The sequence below is a fragment of the Garra rufa genome, chromosome 10 (assembly GCF_049309525.1).
Source record: "Garra rufa chromosome 10, GarRuf1.0, whole genome shotgun sequence".
NCBI classification, from domain to species: Eukaryota; Metazoa; Chordata; class Actinopteri; order Cypriniformes; family Cyprinidae; genus Garra; species Garra rufa.
The window spans coordinates 26,936,155-26,956,083 of record NC_133370.1 but is presented as its reverse complement, the minus strand read 5'-3'; the positions used below and the strand labels follow the sequence as shown (position 1 = coordinate 26,956,083).

Below are 19,929 nucleotides of genomic sequence, written 5' to 3'. Positions count from 1 at the left end.
ATGAATGATAGATAGATAGATAGATAGATAGATATAGTCGCATAGTCACACAGATAAGAATAATCTTGTATTATTTTGACAACAAAAAGAGCTATACATAAAGTTTACATGTTTTAATAAAAGTCTAATCACTAACTGTATTAAATACCAATACATAAATAACACTAAACTAGTTAGACTATTACTGGACTGACTTAAGTTTTCTGGCAAACTAAAGAATCTTTTACAATGACATTAAGGTAAGGACTGAATTGCAATGTTATATTGAACATGTGTCTCCTTAAAATGTATTTATGTACATTTTAAAAACAGAGAACGATCCAATTTGTTGCCATTACCTGCTAATCAATATGTAATCTTGTAAAGATCCATAAAAACAACCTAGAGGTTGGAACTCCTGACCCATATGAATAAATCGTTGCTCTGTTGTTGTCGTGTATAGTAAAAGCTGTGTCTGTGCATGTGTCTTGCGGTGGTATTTAGGTTAAATCGTCTTTTGAATTGCTCCCTTCGGCTCTTCTGTGAAGTTCGTTTATATGGTTGCTTACGGTAAAAGGGGCAGGATCAAGCTCACATGTGCTGTGGGACATAATTGACATGGCCGCGGAATCTCCCCTTGACTGAGCGCTGGTGGAGCAGACTGGAGCAGGGATTGTCTAAGTTGTGTCTGGGGTGAAAGTGGAGCGCTGGAGTTTCTTTCAAGATCATTTTACTGCAGCGTGGTGAGTTTTTCTTATCGCTTATACGCTCTGTTTTTTTTCTGCAGTTAGCTTTTGTGCGCTTTTTCTCAATTAGAAGATGAAAATATGTTCATAACGGAAAGTTGCGTGCATTTTTGTGTCTGGATGGCGGTGACGCCGGGAGTCTGGGTTAGTTGGCCAACCAGGAGAAGAGACGGAAAACTTCATTACCTCGCAGGAAAACTGACAGTTTTGCATGGATTCTTTTTAGAAACGGTTATTTGCTTAAAGATGCTCAAAAGTCGTCGTGCACACTTTCTAATAACTGGCGCAGTTTACGAGAAATCACATAGTTTGACGCCTGCGTCGCTGAATTCCAACTTTGGAATTTTGGGGAGTTTGTGATGTTTCATGTAGCGCGTTCTGTTACGTAAACGCTACAGTTGTATAAAAACGTTACACTTTAGGTTTATTAAACAGTATTTTGTTAAATAGACGAGTCTTGGTATCAAATTGTTTACACTAAGTGATTCGGGATGTTAAATCGCCGTCTTTTCCTTAGCTAATAAAATGTTCCAAAACAGGCAGTTGCTGGAATAGTGTAGAATAATTTTTCCCAAAGATCTTGGGAATGATGACTGATGATGTGAAGGATGAAGTGAAGGTGGCCAACTCCATCATGCCCTAGTATTCCAGACAGCCTATTCTTCAACAGCTGTATCTGTTTATGTAGGAAAACATTATGTACTGTTGTCGTTGTTCTGTCACATATCGTGCAGAAAGTATTGACTTGATGCTTGTTTGTTTTTCTTTCTTTTTATTGTTTTGGTTTATTGCAACGCCGTGCATCTTTTTCCCAAACGTCAGAAAGTACTAGTTGCTCTTTCGTGCTGGGATGGGAATTAACGCTCACTAATTAGCAGCTCTGGAAAAAGACTTTTAAAGGTCGCTTTTAATCTCTTGGATGGTGTTGCTGGTCAGTGCAGCGACGGTTTAAGATAGTTTGCACCATGAGTTCTGCTCTTGCCTGGATCCAGAGGGCTTCTTGGAGAGAAAGAAGCACATTATAGGCTAACTGTGAGAGGAGAAATGTGATCTGCAGAAGATGACGTCAGGTTTGCGTTTTCCAGCTGAGTGAGGGATTTCATAACTTTTACATAAAAATGTAAATAATTGCAAAGGGTCATAAAAAAATCACCTTTATTTAAGAAAAAAATAGATGCAGAAAATAAGATGTTGCATCATATCCTCAGCTCCTTATCATTTGATGTGCAAACTTTAAAACCAGTGGTTCTCAAACAGGGACTGAGGCCAATAGGCGAACTTCCAAGGAAGCTGCAAGATGATTTAAAATAAGTTATGTAAACAATTACATACTCTTTAAATATTCTATATGCATCATATTTCTCACTTTTCACTCTTTTTCCTAGTGCAGCATGGAGGAATGTTTCTACTACTTCCCATGGAGTGATGCACACAATCCTCACTTTTTTCACAATTTGTTATAACCTGCTTGCTTTAGGTGTTACTGCAATCCTGCGTTTTATTTCTTTTACCCGTGAGACATTTTTTTTTTTCAATTGCGCACAAAGCTGAAATGTTATGTCAGAAAGACCAGTGAAATGTAGTAACTTAAATCTATGAATAAAACATAGGGTTGCTGCATTTTATGCTTGTGTTGCGCAACGCTCTGGAATACTTGATTCTGATTGGTCAGTTGCAGCATTCAACACGCATATTTCTGAATAATGCCCCTTCCCCATGGCAACACTGTACCACTGTTGACACTTATATGCCCTCCATAGCTGTGCTTATGTGCAGTTTTAGGCTCTACAAGTAAATATTAGAATTTAAAGTTAAGCCAATATTTCATATGTGACTCTGGACCACAAAACCAAGTGGCATGTTTGCAGCAATATATAAAAATACATTGTATAGGTCAAAATTATCGCCAAAAATCATTAGGATATTAAGTAAAGATGAAGTTCCATTAAGATATTCTGTAAATTTCCTACCATAAATATATTAACTTAATTTTTTATTGGTATTATGCATGGCTAAGAACTTCATTTGGACAATTTAAAGGCAGTTTTCTCAGTATTTTGACTTTTTTGCACCCTCAGATTGCAGATTTTCAAATAGTTGTATGTTGACCAAATGTTGTGCTAACAAACCATACATCATTGGAATAATAATTCAGATTATGTATAAATCTCAATTTCCAAAAATTGACCCGTATGTCTGGTTTTGTGGTCCAGGATCACATATTAATCTGTTAGTTAATTAGTCTGTTTTTGACCATATTTGTGAAAGAAATCCATCAAGAAACCATATCTGGGTTAGGTTTACTATAGAGTGTTTTCACGACACATGAAACTTGCAAATTTAGCTGATTATTGCTGCTGAAAATGGTCAACTATTGTCATGTTTTGGGCTGTACTAATCGGCCAGACCATAAAAAACATTTGGAGTACTATAGACTGCCTAAGGTTATAACAAATCAAGGAGAAGATTGCAACAAACTATCTGAGGAATAAAAGGTGTTTGTGGTTGGTCAAACTGAACCAGGATTTCCAGGGCAAGATTCTTGACAACGTGTTTGTTCTATCATTTCCAGTCAGGTAGGTGAAATATTAGACTAATATCTTAATTAATACTGCTTGTACGTATTTTACCACCTATTAACTTTAGTGTGTCAAAAAATTGCGCCCTTTCCTCCTTACTAAGTCCTTCTCTATTTGATTTAGCAGCTTTAATATCTGATGGATCGGCTTCGACAGCCATTGTTTCATCAGTCTAGGTGCTGTGTTTAGAGCTGGCATGGGGAGTTAAACTTCCTGATTGGGCATAGCTGCAGGAATGCGCTCTTCCTTTGAGGTCATGGGGTTGTACCTGGTGAGCTGGAGGTCTGTTTCCCCAGGGGCTGCTCAAATACTACACATACACTCATACCCTGCCCCCCTACGGTTCCCCATCATTCTGTGAGCAGCTCTGTGCTTTGATGTGTGCTGATGTTATGCAGTGCAGCGTGATAAAATCTGTTGTGATTGTTCCTAATTGCAGCGGAGAGTCCACCTTCTTGAAGACGTTTCCTGATTTCCTCTGACTGGTGCCCTATGAAACTGTTTCACATCTCTTAGTCACACTTATTGGTCAGTAGATGTTGAAAATTCGATTTGTTCCATCTTCTGCAGGTTGAGAGAGTTCTTCTAGGCATGACTCCCCCTATTTGATACTTTGTCTCCATAATATCCAGTGAACTCAGTGTCCTTCATCTGCGTGAAAGATGAGTAGAAAAGCAGTGATGGTTTTGGTCAGCGAAGTCACATGATCTTATCATTAGACTCTCAAGTGCGCTCTTTTCCCTTGACCTCATTAGGCAGAGAAAGCCAGCGTCTCTCCAACTGTTCAGCAAGATAGAACAAGTTTGTATCTGTGCTTTAACCATTAGCGCTTGGGAAATATGCATGCGGTGATGATGTGGCCGTCAGCTGGTCCATGAATCAGGATCCTGCTGCTCTTCTTGAATCAGCCTACCACCACCACATATAGCGTCATTCAAGCAGTGTTCTGCATAACAGTAATCATTGTGCTATTGTTTGCACGCTGCCATAGGCTCTCGCATGTCTCGTTTGCGCTCTTAGCATCTTCACGTTGCATGTTTGTTTGGCACAGTGCTGCTATGTTTGCATGCCAGGCTTCTCGGTCCTCTTGGTGATTTACTCTATTGTTCACAGTTGATTTAGATGAAGATAAAAGAGGCCTTTCAAGTCGATTTCCCACCGTTCTCTCTAGGCAGTCGCCTCTCCACCCAACTGTACACCCATCACTTCAGCCAGCATTGTAAGCGACAAGCTGCAGGATGCTGTTACTGGATGCCATAACACGTCTTCAGCTGCTTTGTTTCACATCTCTTGCAACAAACGACTACAGTTGAGAAGAACTGACTAGTTGATGCATATTTTAGATTGATATCAGGATCTTGCACTTTCAAGCATTAGACCAATGTCTTTTTCCATTGTGTGCAGTTTTAACACATTTTTTGGCTTGTCTCATCACAACTGATGTGCTTTTTAAAGCATAGTTTGCCTAAAAGAGAACATTGTGTCATCATTTACTCACTCTTATGTTCTTCCCATCCTGTATGATTTTATCCATTGTTCAAGGGTGTTTTGGACTCTTAAAGGAACACTCCACTTTTTTTGGAAATAGGCTCATTCTCCAACTCCCCCCGAGTTAATAAGTTGAGTTTTACCGTTTTGAAATCCATTCAGCCGTTCTCCTGTTCTGGCGATATCACTTTTAGCATAGCTTAGCATAGATCATTGAATCCTATTAGACCAATAGCATCATGTTCAAAAATGACCAACGAGTTTCCATATTTGTTGTATTTAAAACTTGACTCTTCTGTAGTTATATCGTGTACTAAGACCGGTGGAAATGCAAAGCTGCGAGTTTCTAGGCTGATAAGATTAGGAACTACACTTCCATTCCGGCGTAATAGTCAAGGAAGTTTGCTGCCGTAATATGGCCGAAGCAGGCGGAGTATTATCAGAAATGAGTTCCCAGCTAGTTTAGCATTTGCACATGTGCTGCGTGGTATTACTGCTCCTGCTTCAGCCTTATTACGGCAGCAAACTTCCTTGACTATTACGCCGGAATGGGAGTGTAGTTCCTAATCTTATCAGCCTAGAAAATTGAAGCTTTGCATTTCCACCGGTCTTAGTACACGATATAAGAGTCGAGTTTTAAATAGAACAAATACCGAAATTCGTTGGTCATTTTTGAACGTGATGCTATTGGTCTAATAGGATTCAATGATCTATGCTAAGCTATGCTAAAAGTGATATCGCCAGAACAGGAGAACGGCTGAATTGATTTCAAAACGGTAAAACTCAACTTAACACATGAGGATCTGACCCTGCATAGAAAGCAATGCAACTGACATGTTCAAGGCCCAGAAAGGTAGTAAGGACATTGTTAAAATAACAACATTAATTCAACAGTTTTTTTCTCTTCCGTGTCTGATTTTAACTGTCATGAACACACAACGAAGACTGACAAAGAGGAGAAGAAATTGTTCAATAAAGTTGTTTTTTTGTTTTCTTTGCGTATGACAAGTATTCTCGTTGCATAAAAAAAGATGATTAAACCACTAATGTCACATGGACAATTTTAACAATGTCCTTACTACCTTTCAGAGCCTTGAACATGGTATAAGCTTTGCTGTCTCTCAAAAAGACATTACAACATTAAAAAGTCTTTTTTTTATATTACGAGTTGTAAAAACCTACCTGATCTAATGCCAAAAAACGTACCTGTGGGAACTTTTTCGCAAGACGCGAAATACATACCAATTAGTACATATCACTGCAGTTTCCAAAAGAAATGAACACTAGAGACGGTAAAACAGCAAGCACTTGTTGGTTTTCGTACACAGTTATGATTACAGCTCCAAATGTTTCACTTTCCGGACGTCACAAGCTTGCTCGGTAGCTCAGCTAGTACGGAATTGGACTTAGGATGCATAATCCGTGGGTAAAAATCCTGTGAGAAACTCTTTTAGTGCCACTCAGTGGGCATTTCACATCGAATATGTTACTAAACGAACATGTCGGTACGTATTTCTTGTGAAAAAGTTCCCACAGGTATGTTTTTGTCATGAGATTAGGTTGGTAAAAACATATGAACGCAGCTTGGTTTATCTCTTGTTTTTCAGCTGGTGTAAAGGGTCAGATAATACAGCTCACTCCATGACACTGATTCCTGACATGCATCCACTCTGTCATGCCAATGCATTATTCAAATGGCCAGGCTTGCACATTTAGCTAAAAGCACAGCGGAAAAACACTCAGTGTTTGGTCAGGTGGCCACTGGTGTACGTTCGTGCTTGCATTAGCATTCAGAGTGCAGACGGCTCTTGTTAGCTGGACGATGGAAACTTCAGATGCTGCAACAGCTCATTAATGATGCTTTTATTTGACTTGAGACCAATTTACACAGCATGCATGTGCAATGAGAGCCCCGCATAAGATGCTGTATTTGTTGTGGTGTCTTTATTGCCACTTTAGCCTTGCTACATCCATCTGATCTGTTGTAATTCGCACAATACCCATTTAGGGTCTGCACTGCAGTACGTATGCTGTGGCTGATCCCATCTCAAACACATGTCAGCAGTGCCACTGTGCATATATTTGTAGTCCCAGACTTCCTGTTTTCTTATGTCCACCCCCCGACCAGCAGGACCTTAGACCAACACCTCCCACAATCGCTCCATCTCACCAGGTCTTGTTAACCCATCCCCCCTCCTCAAGCACTCCCCCTTATACTGTGTGAAATCTGGAGGCCTGATGGAAGATGAGGAATTTCACCCTTTGACCTCTGAGAGCGAGGAGGGGTGGACGGGGGCTATCCATTCTTACTGCCGAGATCTGTTGCAGCCTGGTGCATTTTTCCAGCTAATTCATATTATTCTTTTGGATTAGTACTGCTGATCTCTCTTTGTTCGATAGACATGTTTTGGATGTGTGAAGTTACCAAAATAAAGTAAACAGAGGGGTCGTGGGAATGGCAGCCATTGCTGCGGTCCAGTGGCATCCCAGGTGGCACCGAAGGAATGTGTCAATGTTGAATTTTCGCTTTCTACAGCATTCCAGAGTCAACATGGGGTGAAAAGACTGCTCCTTAACATTCCTGTTGGGGACTGCCAGTTTTTTTTTGATTGCAATCAATTATTTACCAGAAATTTATTTTTCTGTTCCTGTTTCTCACTCTCCATTCTTTTTTTTTAAATGAGATATTTCTTTGCTTGTTTAGTATATTCACTTATTATCATTGCATTTGCATTTGCATTTTTATGTTACAGATGATAACCAATAAATGGCTGATATTAAAACCTACACTACCAGATTTTTAATGTTTTGTAATAGTCTCTTCTGTTCACCAAGCCTGCATTTATTTGATCCAAAGTACAGCAAAAGCAGTAATATTGTAAAATATTATTACTATTTAAAATAACTGCTTTCTATTTGAATATATTTTAAAATGTAATTTATTCCTGTGATCAAGGTTTCAATTTTCAGCATCATTACCTTCAGAAATCATTCTAATATGCTGATTTGGTGTTCAAAAAACATTTATTATTATTATTATCAATATTTAAAACAGTTGACTACATTTTTTTCAGGAGTCTTTGAATAGAAATATCTGAAATAAAATTGTTTTTAGAAATTATAGAAATAATACTTTTATTTAGCAAGAATGCTTTAAATAAAAATTCTGCTTTGAAATCACAGGAATAAATTACATTTTAAAATCTATTCAAATAGAAAACAGTTCTGTTAAATAGTAAAAATATTGTAAATTTACAGTCGCAAATTCAGACTTGGTAAGCAGAAAAGAATTCTTTAAAAACATTAAAAATCTTACTGTTAAAAAAATGTTTTTTGGTAGTGTATGTATTGTCTAAATAAATCACTAAAATGAATGAATGAATGAGTTTGATTTGTACATATTTATTTATGGATATAATAAATTTGATTTAGATTGCACAAAATAAATAATATTAAAATGAAAATGGTAAGTTTCTTAAAATATTCTATATATACCCATGTTTATATACAGTATATATATATAAACATAGGTAATTTTTTTTACATTATATAATATTATATATAACATTATATAAAATGTTAATTTATATTGTTTTTGCATAATATTATTTATACATTTTTATATAATATTAATATTAATATTAATTAGTTTAGTTTTATTTTATTTTTTTCACATTTTATTTAAAAAATGTAATTTAACATCCACCAATGAATATTGTACAAACAAACAAACAAATAAACACTGCTCGCCATTAACTAGCATATTACTAGCACATTGGCAGTTTATTAGTACTTATAAAGCACATATTAATGCTGTATTCTACCTGACCATATTCTAGATCCCTTAACCCTACCCCATACCTAAACATAACTACTACAACAACTACTTTACCTACTATCAATAAGCAGCAAATTAGAAGTTTATTGAGGGAAAAGACTTAGTTAATAGGGAATGTGTATTGATAACTGATGTGGTACCGATGTGGTCTAGGATCTTGTCCACAAGCAAATGACTAGATACATTTCTTGTACAGATGCTGAGTCTGCTGTAATAGTGTTTGAGGTGTGTGAGGTGAAGTTGAGGAGCAGGACCACGTCTGAGCTTTTTTCGGGTGTCTGCAGATGCGGAGCCGCACCGGCTGTGTTTTGGCGGCTAGCTGTTCTTTCCCCCAAATGACCCGGTGAGGAGCGACGGACGGGTTTCTGTTTAAAGGCTTTGTGTGCAGCGAGGAGGAAGTGGTTATGTTTGTTTAAACTGAGCTGCCCTCTTTGAGCGTGTTTAGCCATGTGGGACAAATGAGCAAAATCTGTCCCCCAATTTCAACACCCCCCTCCTTCCACCCCATTCCCTGTGTCTTCCTCCGACTGAATTCATCCCACCCCATTCGGCCGGGGGCTGGGGGAGCCCTGAATGTTGGCTTGGGCATAAGATTCAATCGTTCCAAAGTGTTTACTCATTCAGCATTCCAGGACCATAAAATGGCCATCCAAATGTGGACTCTAGGACAAAAGTGGCCACTTCCGGATTGAATCCAAACTTGTCTGAAGGAATATGTGGGGACATTTGTGGTTTATGAGTTGCTGTCCTGACAATACTTTGCTGTCATAGTATGCACGTACGTATATGTTTGATTCTTAGAGTTTGAAAAGAAATTTGTTTTTTTGGGGGGGAAAATATTCCAGGATTTTTCTCCATATAGTGGACTTCAATGGAGATCAGCAGGTTGAAGGTTCAAATTGCGGTTTCAAAGCAGCTTCAAAGGACTCTACACAATCCGAGCCTGGGAATAAGGGTCTTATCTAGCGAAACGATCTGTCATTTTGTAAAAAAAAAGTAAAAATTTATATACTTTTTAACCACAAATGCTCGTCTTGCACTAGCTCTGCGATGTGCGTCTGCGACTTCACGCATTACATAATCAAATTGAAAAGGTTGCGCGGTTAGTATCTAAATTTGTGAGTTGTTTTTTTAAATGGTCGATCGTTTTGCTAGGTAAGACCCTTAATTCTCGGCCACTGTAAGGAGAAAAATCATTAAATGTTTTCCTCAAAAATCTTAATTTCTTTTCGACTGAAGTAAGAAAGACTTGAAAATCTTAGAGGACATGGGGTTTGAAAAAAAATATCAGGACAATTTTATTCAGGAAGTGAACTAGTCATTTTAAAATGGCACCTGTATGAGCGCACTTCCTACCTTTGTCAAAGCACTTCTACCTTAGTACATTTGCTGTGCCTGGGAATTGTGACTTCCTGATTTAATCAGATTCTAATAAACAATCTCTGGATTCGATCATCTGGCTAGATTTTAGTTATAGTGTCCATTTTACCAACATATGAAATAAATTCTCTCTCATCTTAGGCTTTAAATTATATTTGAATTGGACTGATTCAAACCAGTAACTCGCCTTTATGAATTATTCTTTTAAAGGCCATTTCATGAGTCATTCATTTTGGGAATACAGCAACACTCATCCTGGTGAATGTTTTTGCTTCCCTTAAAAGCATTGGTTGTTTTATGTGGAACAAACTCAACTGATCGCGTTGCATTTTTGCGTGCGGCTCCTGAGGACAGCTCAATAGAAAGCCATTTCTTCCCTTATAACTGTCATTAAACTAAAGTTAAAAATAAATCTATATATAAATGATGTCTAGTTTGTGTTATTGGTTAAAATAACAGACCTAGATAATTCAATTATAGCTCAGTTTTGTCTAGCATGACTGCGCGTTAATTGGACTACAGTTGGCCTTGATGTTGTTCAATTTCAAATCTGATGCATGGCATGTATATGTGACCCTGGACCACAAAACCAGTCATTAGGGTCAATTTTTTGAAATTGAGATTTATACATAATCTGTAAGCTGAGCTTTCCATTTTGCTAGGATAGGACAATATTTGGACGAGATACAACTATTTGAAAATCTGGAATCTGACTGTGCCCAAAATCAAAATACTGAGAAAATTGCCTTCACAGTTTTCCAAATGAAGATTTTAGGAATGCATATGACCAATCAAAAATTAGGTTTTGATATATTTACGGTAGGAAATTTACAAAACATTTTAATGGAACATGTTCTTTACTTAATATCCTAATGACTTTTGGCATAAAAGAAAGATCGAAAATGTTGACCCATACAATTTTGCCTATTGCTACAAAAGACTGGTTTTATGGTCCAGGGTCACATTTAATGTTTATTTATTTGCATTTGGACAGACAGATGACTATAGCTTGACTATGTTAGTGTACTGACTGCTGTGGGTTAATACACTGATCTCCCTCAGACTGAACTATCTTCAGCAAAAAAAAAAGGAAAAGAGAAGGAAAAATCTTGAAGCACAGCCATGGGTATGGAGTGAGTCATTTTCATGTGTTTGTGGGAGTTAGGCTGCTTCCTCTCAGCTTGGTCTAAACACAAGTTCAGCATGCCAAAAAAAAAAAAAAAAAAAAGCTCAGGAGAGCTGAGATCTGCGAGCTGTGCGGTGACCTGGCTGTTTACACTCTTAGTAGTGAGGTGCATATTGGAGGTATTTTAGACATTACTGTTTTTTCCTGTTTGTGGATGGACTGAGTCACCAGCAAGTCTAGACCGTCCCACTACAAGGAATCATTCAAACTTCATTTTTGAATGTAACTCCGAACAGCATTCTTCACTTTAAATCTGGCTATTCCTTCAGAGCAGTATATATTTACTTCAGAAATGGACATTTGAGTTTGAAACATTACATTGACAGGTCTTTTGTTTGTGGAATACAGGAGAGTCTTTTGCCCATAATATAAAAGTCAGTGTGAACTAAACCCCATTTCCCTATTGACTTTCATTGCATAGATGGATAGATAGAATTTCTAATATAAATATTACATAATGTTTCTTTTATTTTATTGAAGTATATTTCAATTAAAAAAGGTTTATAGTAGTTTTAGTTGTTAGTTAACAATAACTGCATTGTAAAAAATGACTTGTGACTTGTTTTGGCTTGTGAATAATTAAATGAATAGTTTTTTTGACAGTGTTTATAAAACTAACGAAATATACAGAAGTGTATAAAAACTATTAGCAAAGGAGTTAAGGCTTGGACCCTAACTCAAACACTTGTGAAAATGTCTGACGCCCATAAGTGCATTCTATTATTATAAACCTTTCCAAATGATCATTATCGCATTGTCATATTACATCAAAACTGTGATATTGGAGTTCGGTAACAGTGTGCCGTGTAGGCAGACAGGCAGCTGTGCTTGTGTTTCTCTGTGGGAAAGTGTTTCTGCAGAAATAAGACAGCCTCTTCCCTCCTCTCTGTCCTCCTGCATTAACAGCTACGTGGCAGTCGCACGTCGGTCAGGGACTTGGAATGAATTTTACTGCCTCTTGGACTTCTGCCTAGTCCACATCCAGATGGTTGGATGAGTTTTTTTCTCTCTCTCTCTCTCTCCTGCTCTCTTTGGCAGTGTCAGGCTGCTTTGCTCTCACTGCTGCTGAAAGATAGACTGACTGTTTCATCTTTTCAGCTTTTTTTTATTCAAATATCTCTATAGAGTTCCTGTCCTTCCTGACTCAGAAATCTTCGTTTTTAATAGTTTGACCAGTGACCTTTGGCTCTTATGGGACTTTTTGAGTACTAGTTCCTCATCTTGTTGCTTTTGCTTAGTATTATCTCTTCTTTAATAGCTTTTGAAATTGGCTTTATACTTGGCATCTTGTTTTTTGTTGAGCAACAGGATACTTGAGACTTTAAATATTAATAAATCACTTTTTTCCCTTAGTGGTTGCTTGCCAATATGCGACAAGCAAATATCTTTTATTTGGTAATCAAATAAATGTGGTAAAGTGGACAAACAAAGCTTTTAATTGTTATTGTGCATAATATCATTTCATGTGGCTCTTGTACATAAATTATTGAATTTATGTATGTTTTAAATGGTTCCATTCACACCAAGAACTATAACTGTAAAGTTTTTAATTATTAATCATTTCAAAATCATTCTGTAAACATAATCATCCTATTTCTATAAGAATACGGAAGGTTACACGATTCCAGCCAAGGAATAAGGGTCTAATCTACTGAAATGATCTGTAATAATAAAAAAAAAAATAGTAATAAAATGTATATACTTTTTAGATTTTCGATTATCTAGGAGTGACGCGATTCCAAGATGGCGATGGCCAACTCCCGTTCGCTATGAGTTTCAAAAATGCTCTTCAGAAACCTACGGGTAATGTCACGGACACTACGTCCATATTTTTTACAGTCTGTGGTACTGATACGACTCTTATTCCTTAGTTTGGATCGTGTAGAGCCCTTTGAAGCTGCAATTATACTGCAATTTGAACGTTCAACTTGTTGATCCCCATTGAAGTCCACTTTGTGGAGAAAAGTCCTGGAATGTTTTCCTCAAAAACCTTCATTTCCACTTAAGAAAGAAAGACATCTTGGATGACGTAGGGGTGAGTAAATTATCAGGAAATTTTCATTCAGGAGTAAACTAATCCTTCAACTTAAGGCTAGTCTACTGAAAACTCAAGGTGAAGTAGTTTTCTTTTTAGCCATAGCAACTGTTGGCTAATTTAGCGAAGATACTTGAGCAATAAATATACCCAAGAAGAAATTTCGCCATCTCCGTCTGTTCCCTCATTAGAGACTGGAGCTACTTTTCACCCCTGTGGTTTTAGGAAGCCAGTTTAGTTTAGTCTGAAATAGTCTGAGGTAACCATTGGTGATAATGATGCTGTATGGTTGGCAGAAAGAAAGAGAAGGAACGTGTACAATTGGTCCATGCCTGTCTTCCTGCCAAAGTTGCCTCAAAGCATAGTTAGGCTGCAGTTCCCAAGGCCTGTCTGATTTCCCTCTGAAAGAATGGCATTGTTCGGGGCGTTCAGGGCCTCATTTTCATATAATGGCTATAGGCCAGAGTTTTCCAGAGGAGATTTTTCCTTTCCCATTAAGGGCGAGTTGCCTGGCACATAGACTTCAAACCATGATGTGGGTTCGTTTGGCTGAGCTTCACTGTGTGGCTCATGTGTGGACTCGGGTTTGTCCAGCTTTCATTAGCATCAAATGTGTGAGGTTCCTAGGTCAGATCACAAATCTATTAACCTCAGCTTCTTAGCAAGACTTTAGGGAGCTGTAATGGATTTGCATTGTTGTGAGACCCTTGAGACCTTCAAAACGAATCCAGTCTAGAATCCAGTTGGCTGATTTGTGCCAGGATAAAAGGTAGTATGGGAAGAAATGAGATTGGCACAAAACATGAACGCCAGTCTCAGGCCTACACGAGAGCTTGGGGTTTTTACGACCTTAGAGGAATCTATAAACAGGGCAAATTCCAACACGAAGAATTGTGAATGTTAAGGATCTTTTATTATAGATTTGGTTCGTAATGCTGGCTTTGAAACTTTACATTTCAATGCAGATGCTGAAAAAAAAAACCCTGCTGAAGTTTTTGATAGTGACAAGGTAGGTATGAATTATTACAAGCTGGAAATTTGAAATCATTGGTGTAGCTCTGCCAGAACTAGGCAAAGTTCTCTCTTCTGAAGAACTTCCCTGAACAAAGGAGTGTTTGGAGGCAAAGGGGAGATGCCGGGGGTGGGGGAAACTCCTGAATGACGTGCTGTGAAGCGAGTCCTCTCCTCAACTGTCTCAAACAGAGAGAGCAGTGTTGCTGCCGTCTGCACTACCCATAATGCCCACTGTGTGTTTCTATACATGTTGATTATTTTGATAACCTGTTGGGAATGAGGCTAGTGAAACAGCATCGTTTCTTCCCCTGGAGATTACTATCTTGCAGATTCCAAAGACAAACCAGGCTCCTTTGACTAGCGGATCTTGAACTGCACCTGCAGAGGAAACATCTGACTGGACAGTTAGCAGCTGGTTGTTTCCAGCAAATACCTGATCCTTAATGCAATGCATATGTTTGACACAGGACAAAAAGCAGGCTCAAGCTTTTTTTATGTTGTATGATTGTTAGCACACACACACACATACATTGTATGTGGACTTTTGAGATCTAATCTCTTTGTCAAAAAACTTAAGTATTAAGCAAAGTATAAGGGACAAACAAAGCATTGAGGCAGGTCAGGCACACCTGCCCCTGAAAACGTCACTGTACTGTTTCACATTGAGTTCAAAGTGGTTTAAGGACTGTATGATTAACCTGGTGGGCCTGAACTGAACATGTCAGTAAGCCCTGGAGCAACCTGTCGTAGTGTTTGCACGCAACTGTCAGCGGTGATGGTGTGCACACATCCCATTGACTTGCAAGCAAGAGTGACCTGTCTGTTTCTTTGCTAATCTATTAGATATGGGGTTGTTACATCATTCAGCCAGGTGGGATCTGACCCAGTGCTAGAACAGCATGCAGTCATTTTTGAATTGAACTGAAGATAAAAGCTTGGTTCGATAATATTGGGTTATATGACCCTGTTGCTTTCCAGCTGACAACATAAATGGCCAAACTAGAGCTAAATCCTTTTTGAAGGTGTGCGTGCATGAGGTGTAATGGCAGTTCACACATTCTTTAAACATCTGCAGAGTCCAGATGTGTTAGTGGGTCACGGGGATGAAAACTAATGCCAAAAATGCAAAGCCATCCTAGGTTCGTGTTACTGTAAAAGCAGACCCAATCTGGTTCTGGTCCAGCACGTAACCGTGTCTGTCACTGAAGTCAAGCATAATGAGAATAAGGTGGTGGGAGGGGAGGTTCTGTCAGATACTGCTAGTTCGTGCTTTGGGATTTTGCACGCAGCATCTGCTCCGCTTGTTTACCGGAAGAAATGTGGAGTGGAACCTTCTCTGCTGATGTTCCAAAACAGCTGGCTCTAGTGGCCCTCCCCAAAAAAAAAAACCTACAGTAAATCTCAGTGTTTGTGTGTGTGTGTCGAAATGCCGCACACAGAATACCCAAAAGGCTCATGTGCAGTTTGCCTGGTTTCTCTAATTTGAGGCTGAATCGATGCCCGGACTTGTTGCGAGATCACTTTACTGACCACTGCCATGGGAGAGAGCCATGCTCCGAGGAGACCTTTGCAGCGATGCGGCCTGGTCCAGACGCACTGACTCCTCAATCACATGGGAAATGATGCATGATGTAGATCAAGCCAACTTGATCGCTTTCCCACAAAGCTGAGCTTCAGCACGATGATCTCAAATGCCCGTTGCCCCATTGGACGTTGTGACTGGGTGATTATGCATGGAAGTTTTGTGTGCTCTGCTGACAGGGTGTAAATAATGCCCTGGCGCTGTCTCGCTTCTGTAATGGCTTTCAAAGCAGCTGCCGAATGCTCTCATTCACTATACCGTGCCAACCTCACCCTTACTCTCTCAACACATGGAAAACTCCTCTCTCCACTCACCTTACTTAACGGAATATTCCGGGTTCAATAGAAGTTAAGCTGAATCAACAACGTTTGTGCGTAATGTTGATTGCCACAAAAGCAATTCTTATTTGTCGCCTGAGGTTGACGTGAGGCACTTACAGTGGATGTATTTGTGGCTCATTGGATAATGATGGAGTTAAAAGCAAAAATGCAGAGCTTATAATTTTCTAATATCATTAACATTAAGTATTTTGTCAAATTTATGATCATTTTTTAGCGTTTAAAGAAATAGTTGAGGCAAAAATGAAAACGTTTTCATCATTTACTCACGCTCATGTTGTCCTGCTGAGATATTTTGAAGAATATTGTGGTCAAACAGTTGCTGGTAGTAGGGATATGCCCAAATCTGAATACCGTGTTCAGAAAGGGAGCCTCTATATTGTTTTCACGGCGCGTCATCAATCGGCCATATTGGCAACACTGAATGTAAACAATGCCACTGAACCAAATTAAACTTGCATATTTAGCTGATTATTGCTGCTGAAAATGGTTAGCTATTGTCATGTTTTGGGCTGTACTAATCGGTCAGACCGGGAAAAGCATTTGGAGTACTATAGACTGCCAAAAGTTAAACACATCAAGGAGAAGAGTGCAAAAAACTGAGGAACAAAAGGGAAGGACTTGGTAAGCAGGAAAAGCGCAATGTTTTGACAAACTAACGTTAGCAGGTGGTAAAGATACGTACAAGCAGTATTAATTAATTCAGATATTAGCCTAATATTTTACCTACCTGACCGGATATGATAAGAACAAACACGTATGTTGTCAGGATTCTTGCTCTGGAAATCCTGGTTCAGTTTGGCCAACCACAAATGCGTTTTGTTCCTAAGCCAGTTTTTTGGTCTTCTCCTTGATTTGTTATTACTTTTGGCAGTCTATAGTACTCCAAATGTTTTTCCCGGTCTGACCAATTAGTATTCCCAAAACATGACAACATTTTACCATTTTCAGCAGCAGTAATCGGCTAAATTTGCGAGTTCTGTTTGGTTCAGTGGCATTGTTTACGTTCAGGGCCGCCAAAATGGGCAACTGATGATGCATCGTGAAACACTCTATACTATGGAGCAGCAGTACCACACATTTGAAGATTAGATGTTTGTTAGTGGTGCTCAGGATCTGCAAATCATTCTCTGTTGGTCCTATTAGTCACATTTTCTTACTCTGTTCATGTAGTATCTCAAATTTTATGTACCTTAATTCAACAGGCTACAGCTAGCAACTGGCTAGACATCTCCCTTTAGTGGCTCCGTAGTATGCGTTATTCGTCTTCCGTACCTTTTCTAATATGGGCACATCTCTAGCTGGTAGCCATTGACTTTCAGGATGAAAAATATACTATGTAAGTGAAGTTTAAGAATATTATGAGGTAAAAAAAGGGAAATATACATGGATGAATCATTTAAATTATTTTTATTTTTATTTCATGCTGAGTTTGACTTAAACAATTGAATTGAGTGTTTTCATGACGCATCATCAATCGGCCATATTGGCGGCACTGAACGCAAACAATGCCCTTGAATCAAACGAAACTTGCATATTTTGCTGATTATTGCCACTGAAAATAGTCGATTATTGTCATGTTTTGGGCTGTATTAATTGGTCAGACCAGGAAAAACATTTGGACTACTATATAGACTAACAAAATTCATACCAATCAAGGAGAAGATTGCAAAAAACTGAGGAACAAAAGGTGTTTGTGGTTGGCCAAACTGAACCAGAATTTCCAGGGCAAGAATCCTGACAACATTTGTCTTTGTTCTTATCATTTTTGGTCAGGTAGGTGAAATATTAGGTTAAAATGCTGTTGTTTACATCAGAGTATCTCCAATATGACCGCACATCTGGATAACTGACTAAATTGTGATGTAAGTGCAAACCCTCTCTTGCTATCAGCGTGTTCTCCTTCTCTTTTAATGTCTCTCTCATTTATATGCACTGGTTCTGGAAGCACAGTTGGAAAAACTGAATGTTGAGTGCTACTTTGGCTTCTCATGCTCGTACTTGGGTCCTCTAACAACATTTTTTCCCATAAGCAAACCTCAGCTGCCATCATTCTGGCCTCTTTAATGGGTTTAAGTCCGTGGACCTCTAGAAATGTACATCCACCTACTCAAAACAAGCCACATCTCCTTTGGCGTTGTTTTCATGGACCAGTTGCTGGGGCGGAAGCTGGTGCCAGCTGATGTTCCAGCAGTTCAGAGGAGAGCACGTTCTCTCCAAAAATATGCCTTTGAAAACTTTTGGGAACATTGGCTTGGTTGCCTTTATGAGGCTGGAGGAATTTTTCTACTGCTTCAGTGTGGTTGATTTGGAATGTGAACATCAGTTTTTGATTAGCGCTGAGAGACTGACAGGGTTTGAGATTTTAGGTTTTGTTTTCAGCACGGAAGAGAGACAATGATGACTCTTGTGCATCGTTTTCATAGTGTTTGAGTGAAACTTGTAGGTTTAGGAGAGAAAAAAAAAGAAAAACTCTGAGGCTGCCATTTTTCAGGGCCAGGTCTGGACACGTCAGAACTCAAGAACTTGGGATATTTTTCTGCAAATGACTGGTATTCGCTGGAAGCCAGGTGAGGGTTGTCCTCTATGAGGTGTTTCAATGTTCATTGGAATGTCAAATGCATCCAGGATGGCCTCATGTGCTGTTTCGTTTGCATGCCGCTTCTGCAGTCTCTGTTCTTATTAAGGGCTCTTGAGGTGCTCTTGTGTTCAATCAGCCTTATAAAAACGCTTGTATCCCCGGCTGGCTCCGTGCACAGGGAAGCCTTTGTTCCTGACAACTCCCCAGTGCAACAAGCTAAGTCTGTCAGACAGACAGGCCTCCTCTCTTCAGGTTTACGAGTCAAGTGTCCCTCAGTCTTGTTTATCTGAAGTGGCGTACGTGCCGCTTGCATTGTCAAAACATAGTGAGATGAGGTCTCGGGTAATTATTGACAGCTCTCTTGTAATTATTGACAGAACACAACTTCAATGGCTGTTTGATTAGCCTTAGAGAGGGGACATTAAAATGTTTGCCAAATCATTAAGAGCAAGTCAGATAATGCTTGAGGCTGTATGAACTCTCATGTGAGGGTCTCTTCACTTAGAGAAGAAGGGAATGGGACAGTGGGGGAAAAAAAGGATATATATTTTTAAAATGATAGATAAATGAAAAAAAAAAAAACATTTTATATAATAGATTTTATCATAATTCTAATGATAAAAATTATAATTTTTTTTCTTATACGTTGTTGTTATTATTATTATTATTATTATTATTATTATTATTATTATTGTTGTTATAAATAAAATATTGTAAAATATAGTAAAACTGCTTAAAAAACTTTAAATAATAATAATTAAATTAAAATTCTTCTAGTTCTTTTATTTTTATAATTATATTTTATAATAAAAAACTGTTATGTAATAGAAAATATTATTTAGAATTTAAAAAATATTGAATATATACTCTTTTGTTATTTATTTGTGTATTTATTTAAATTATAAATACATAATATTTTTTATTTATATAATATTATTTTTATCATAATATTTATAAAAATATATACATAATTATTGTTGTTATTATTATTATTATTATTATTATTATTATTATTTAATTTTAAAGTTTTTTTAAGCAGTGTTTTCAATAAGTTTTTAGGACAATGTTTTATTAATAATAATAATAATAATAATAAATAATAATAATTGTATTTATATTTTATAATTATAATCTATTAGGATGATCAAATCAGTAATAAATTACATCGAAAGAAAAAAAAAAT

At 38.0% G+C, this 19,929-nt stretch overlaps 1 protein-coding gene across 1 annotated transcript in view; it reads left to right on the top strand.

Moving 5' to 3' along the window:
• Positions 1-602: 602 nt before the first annotated feature.
• LOC141344533 (fibronectin type III domain-containing protein 3B-like) overlaps positions 603-19,929 on the top strand; it is a 101,373-nt gene continuing 82,046 nt past the window's right edge. Inside the window, exon 1 of the mRNA XM_073849412.1 lies at positions 603-722. The gene's annotated coding sequence lies outside the window, so the exon portion shown is untranslated. The remainder of the gene's footprint in view (positions 723-19,929) is intronic.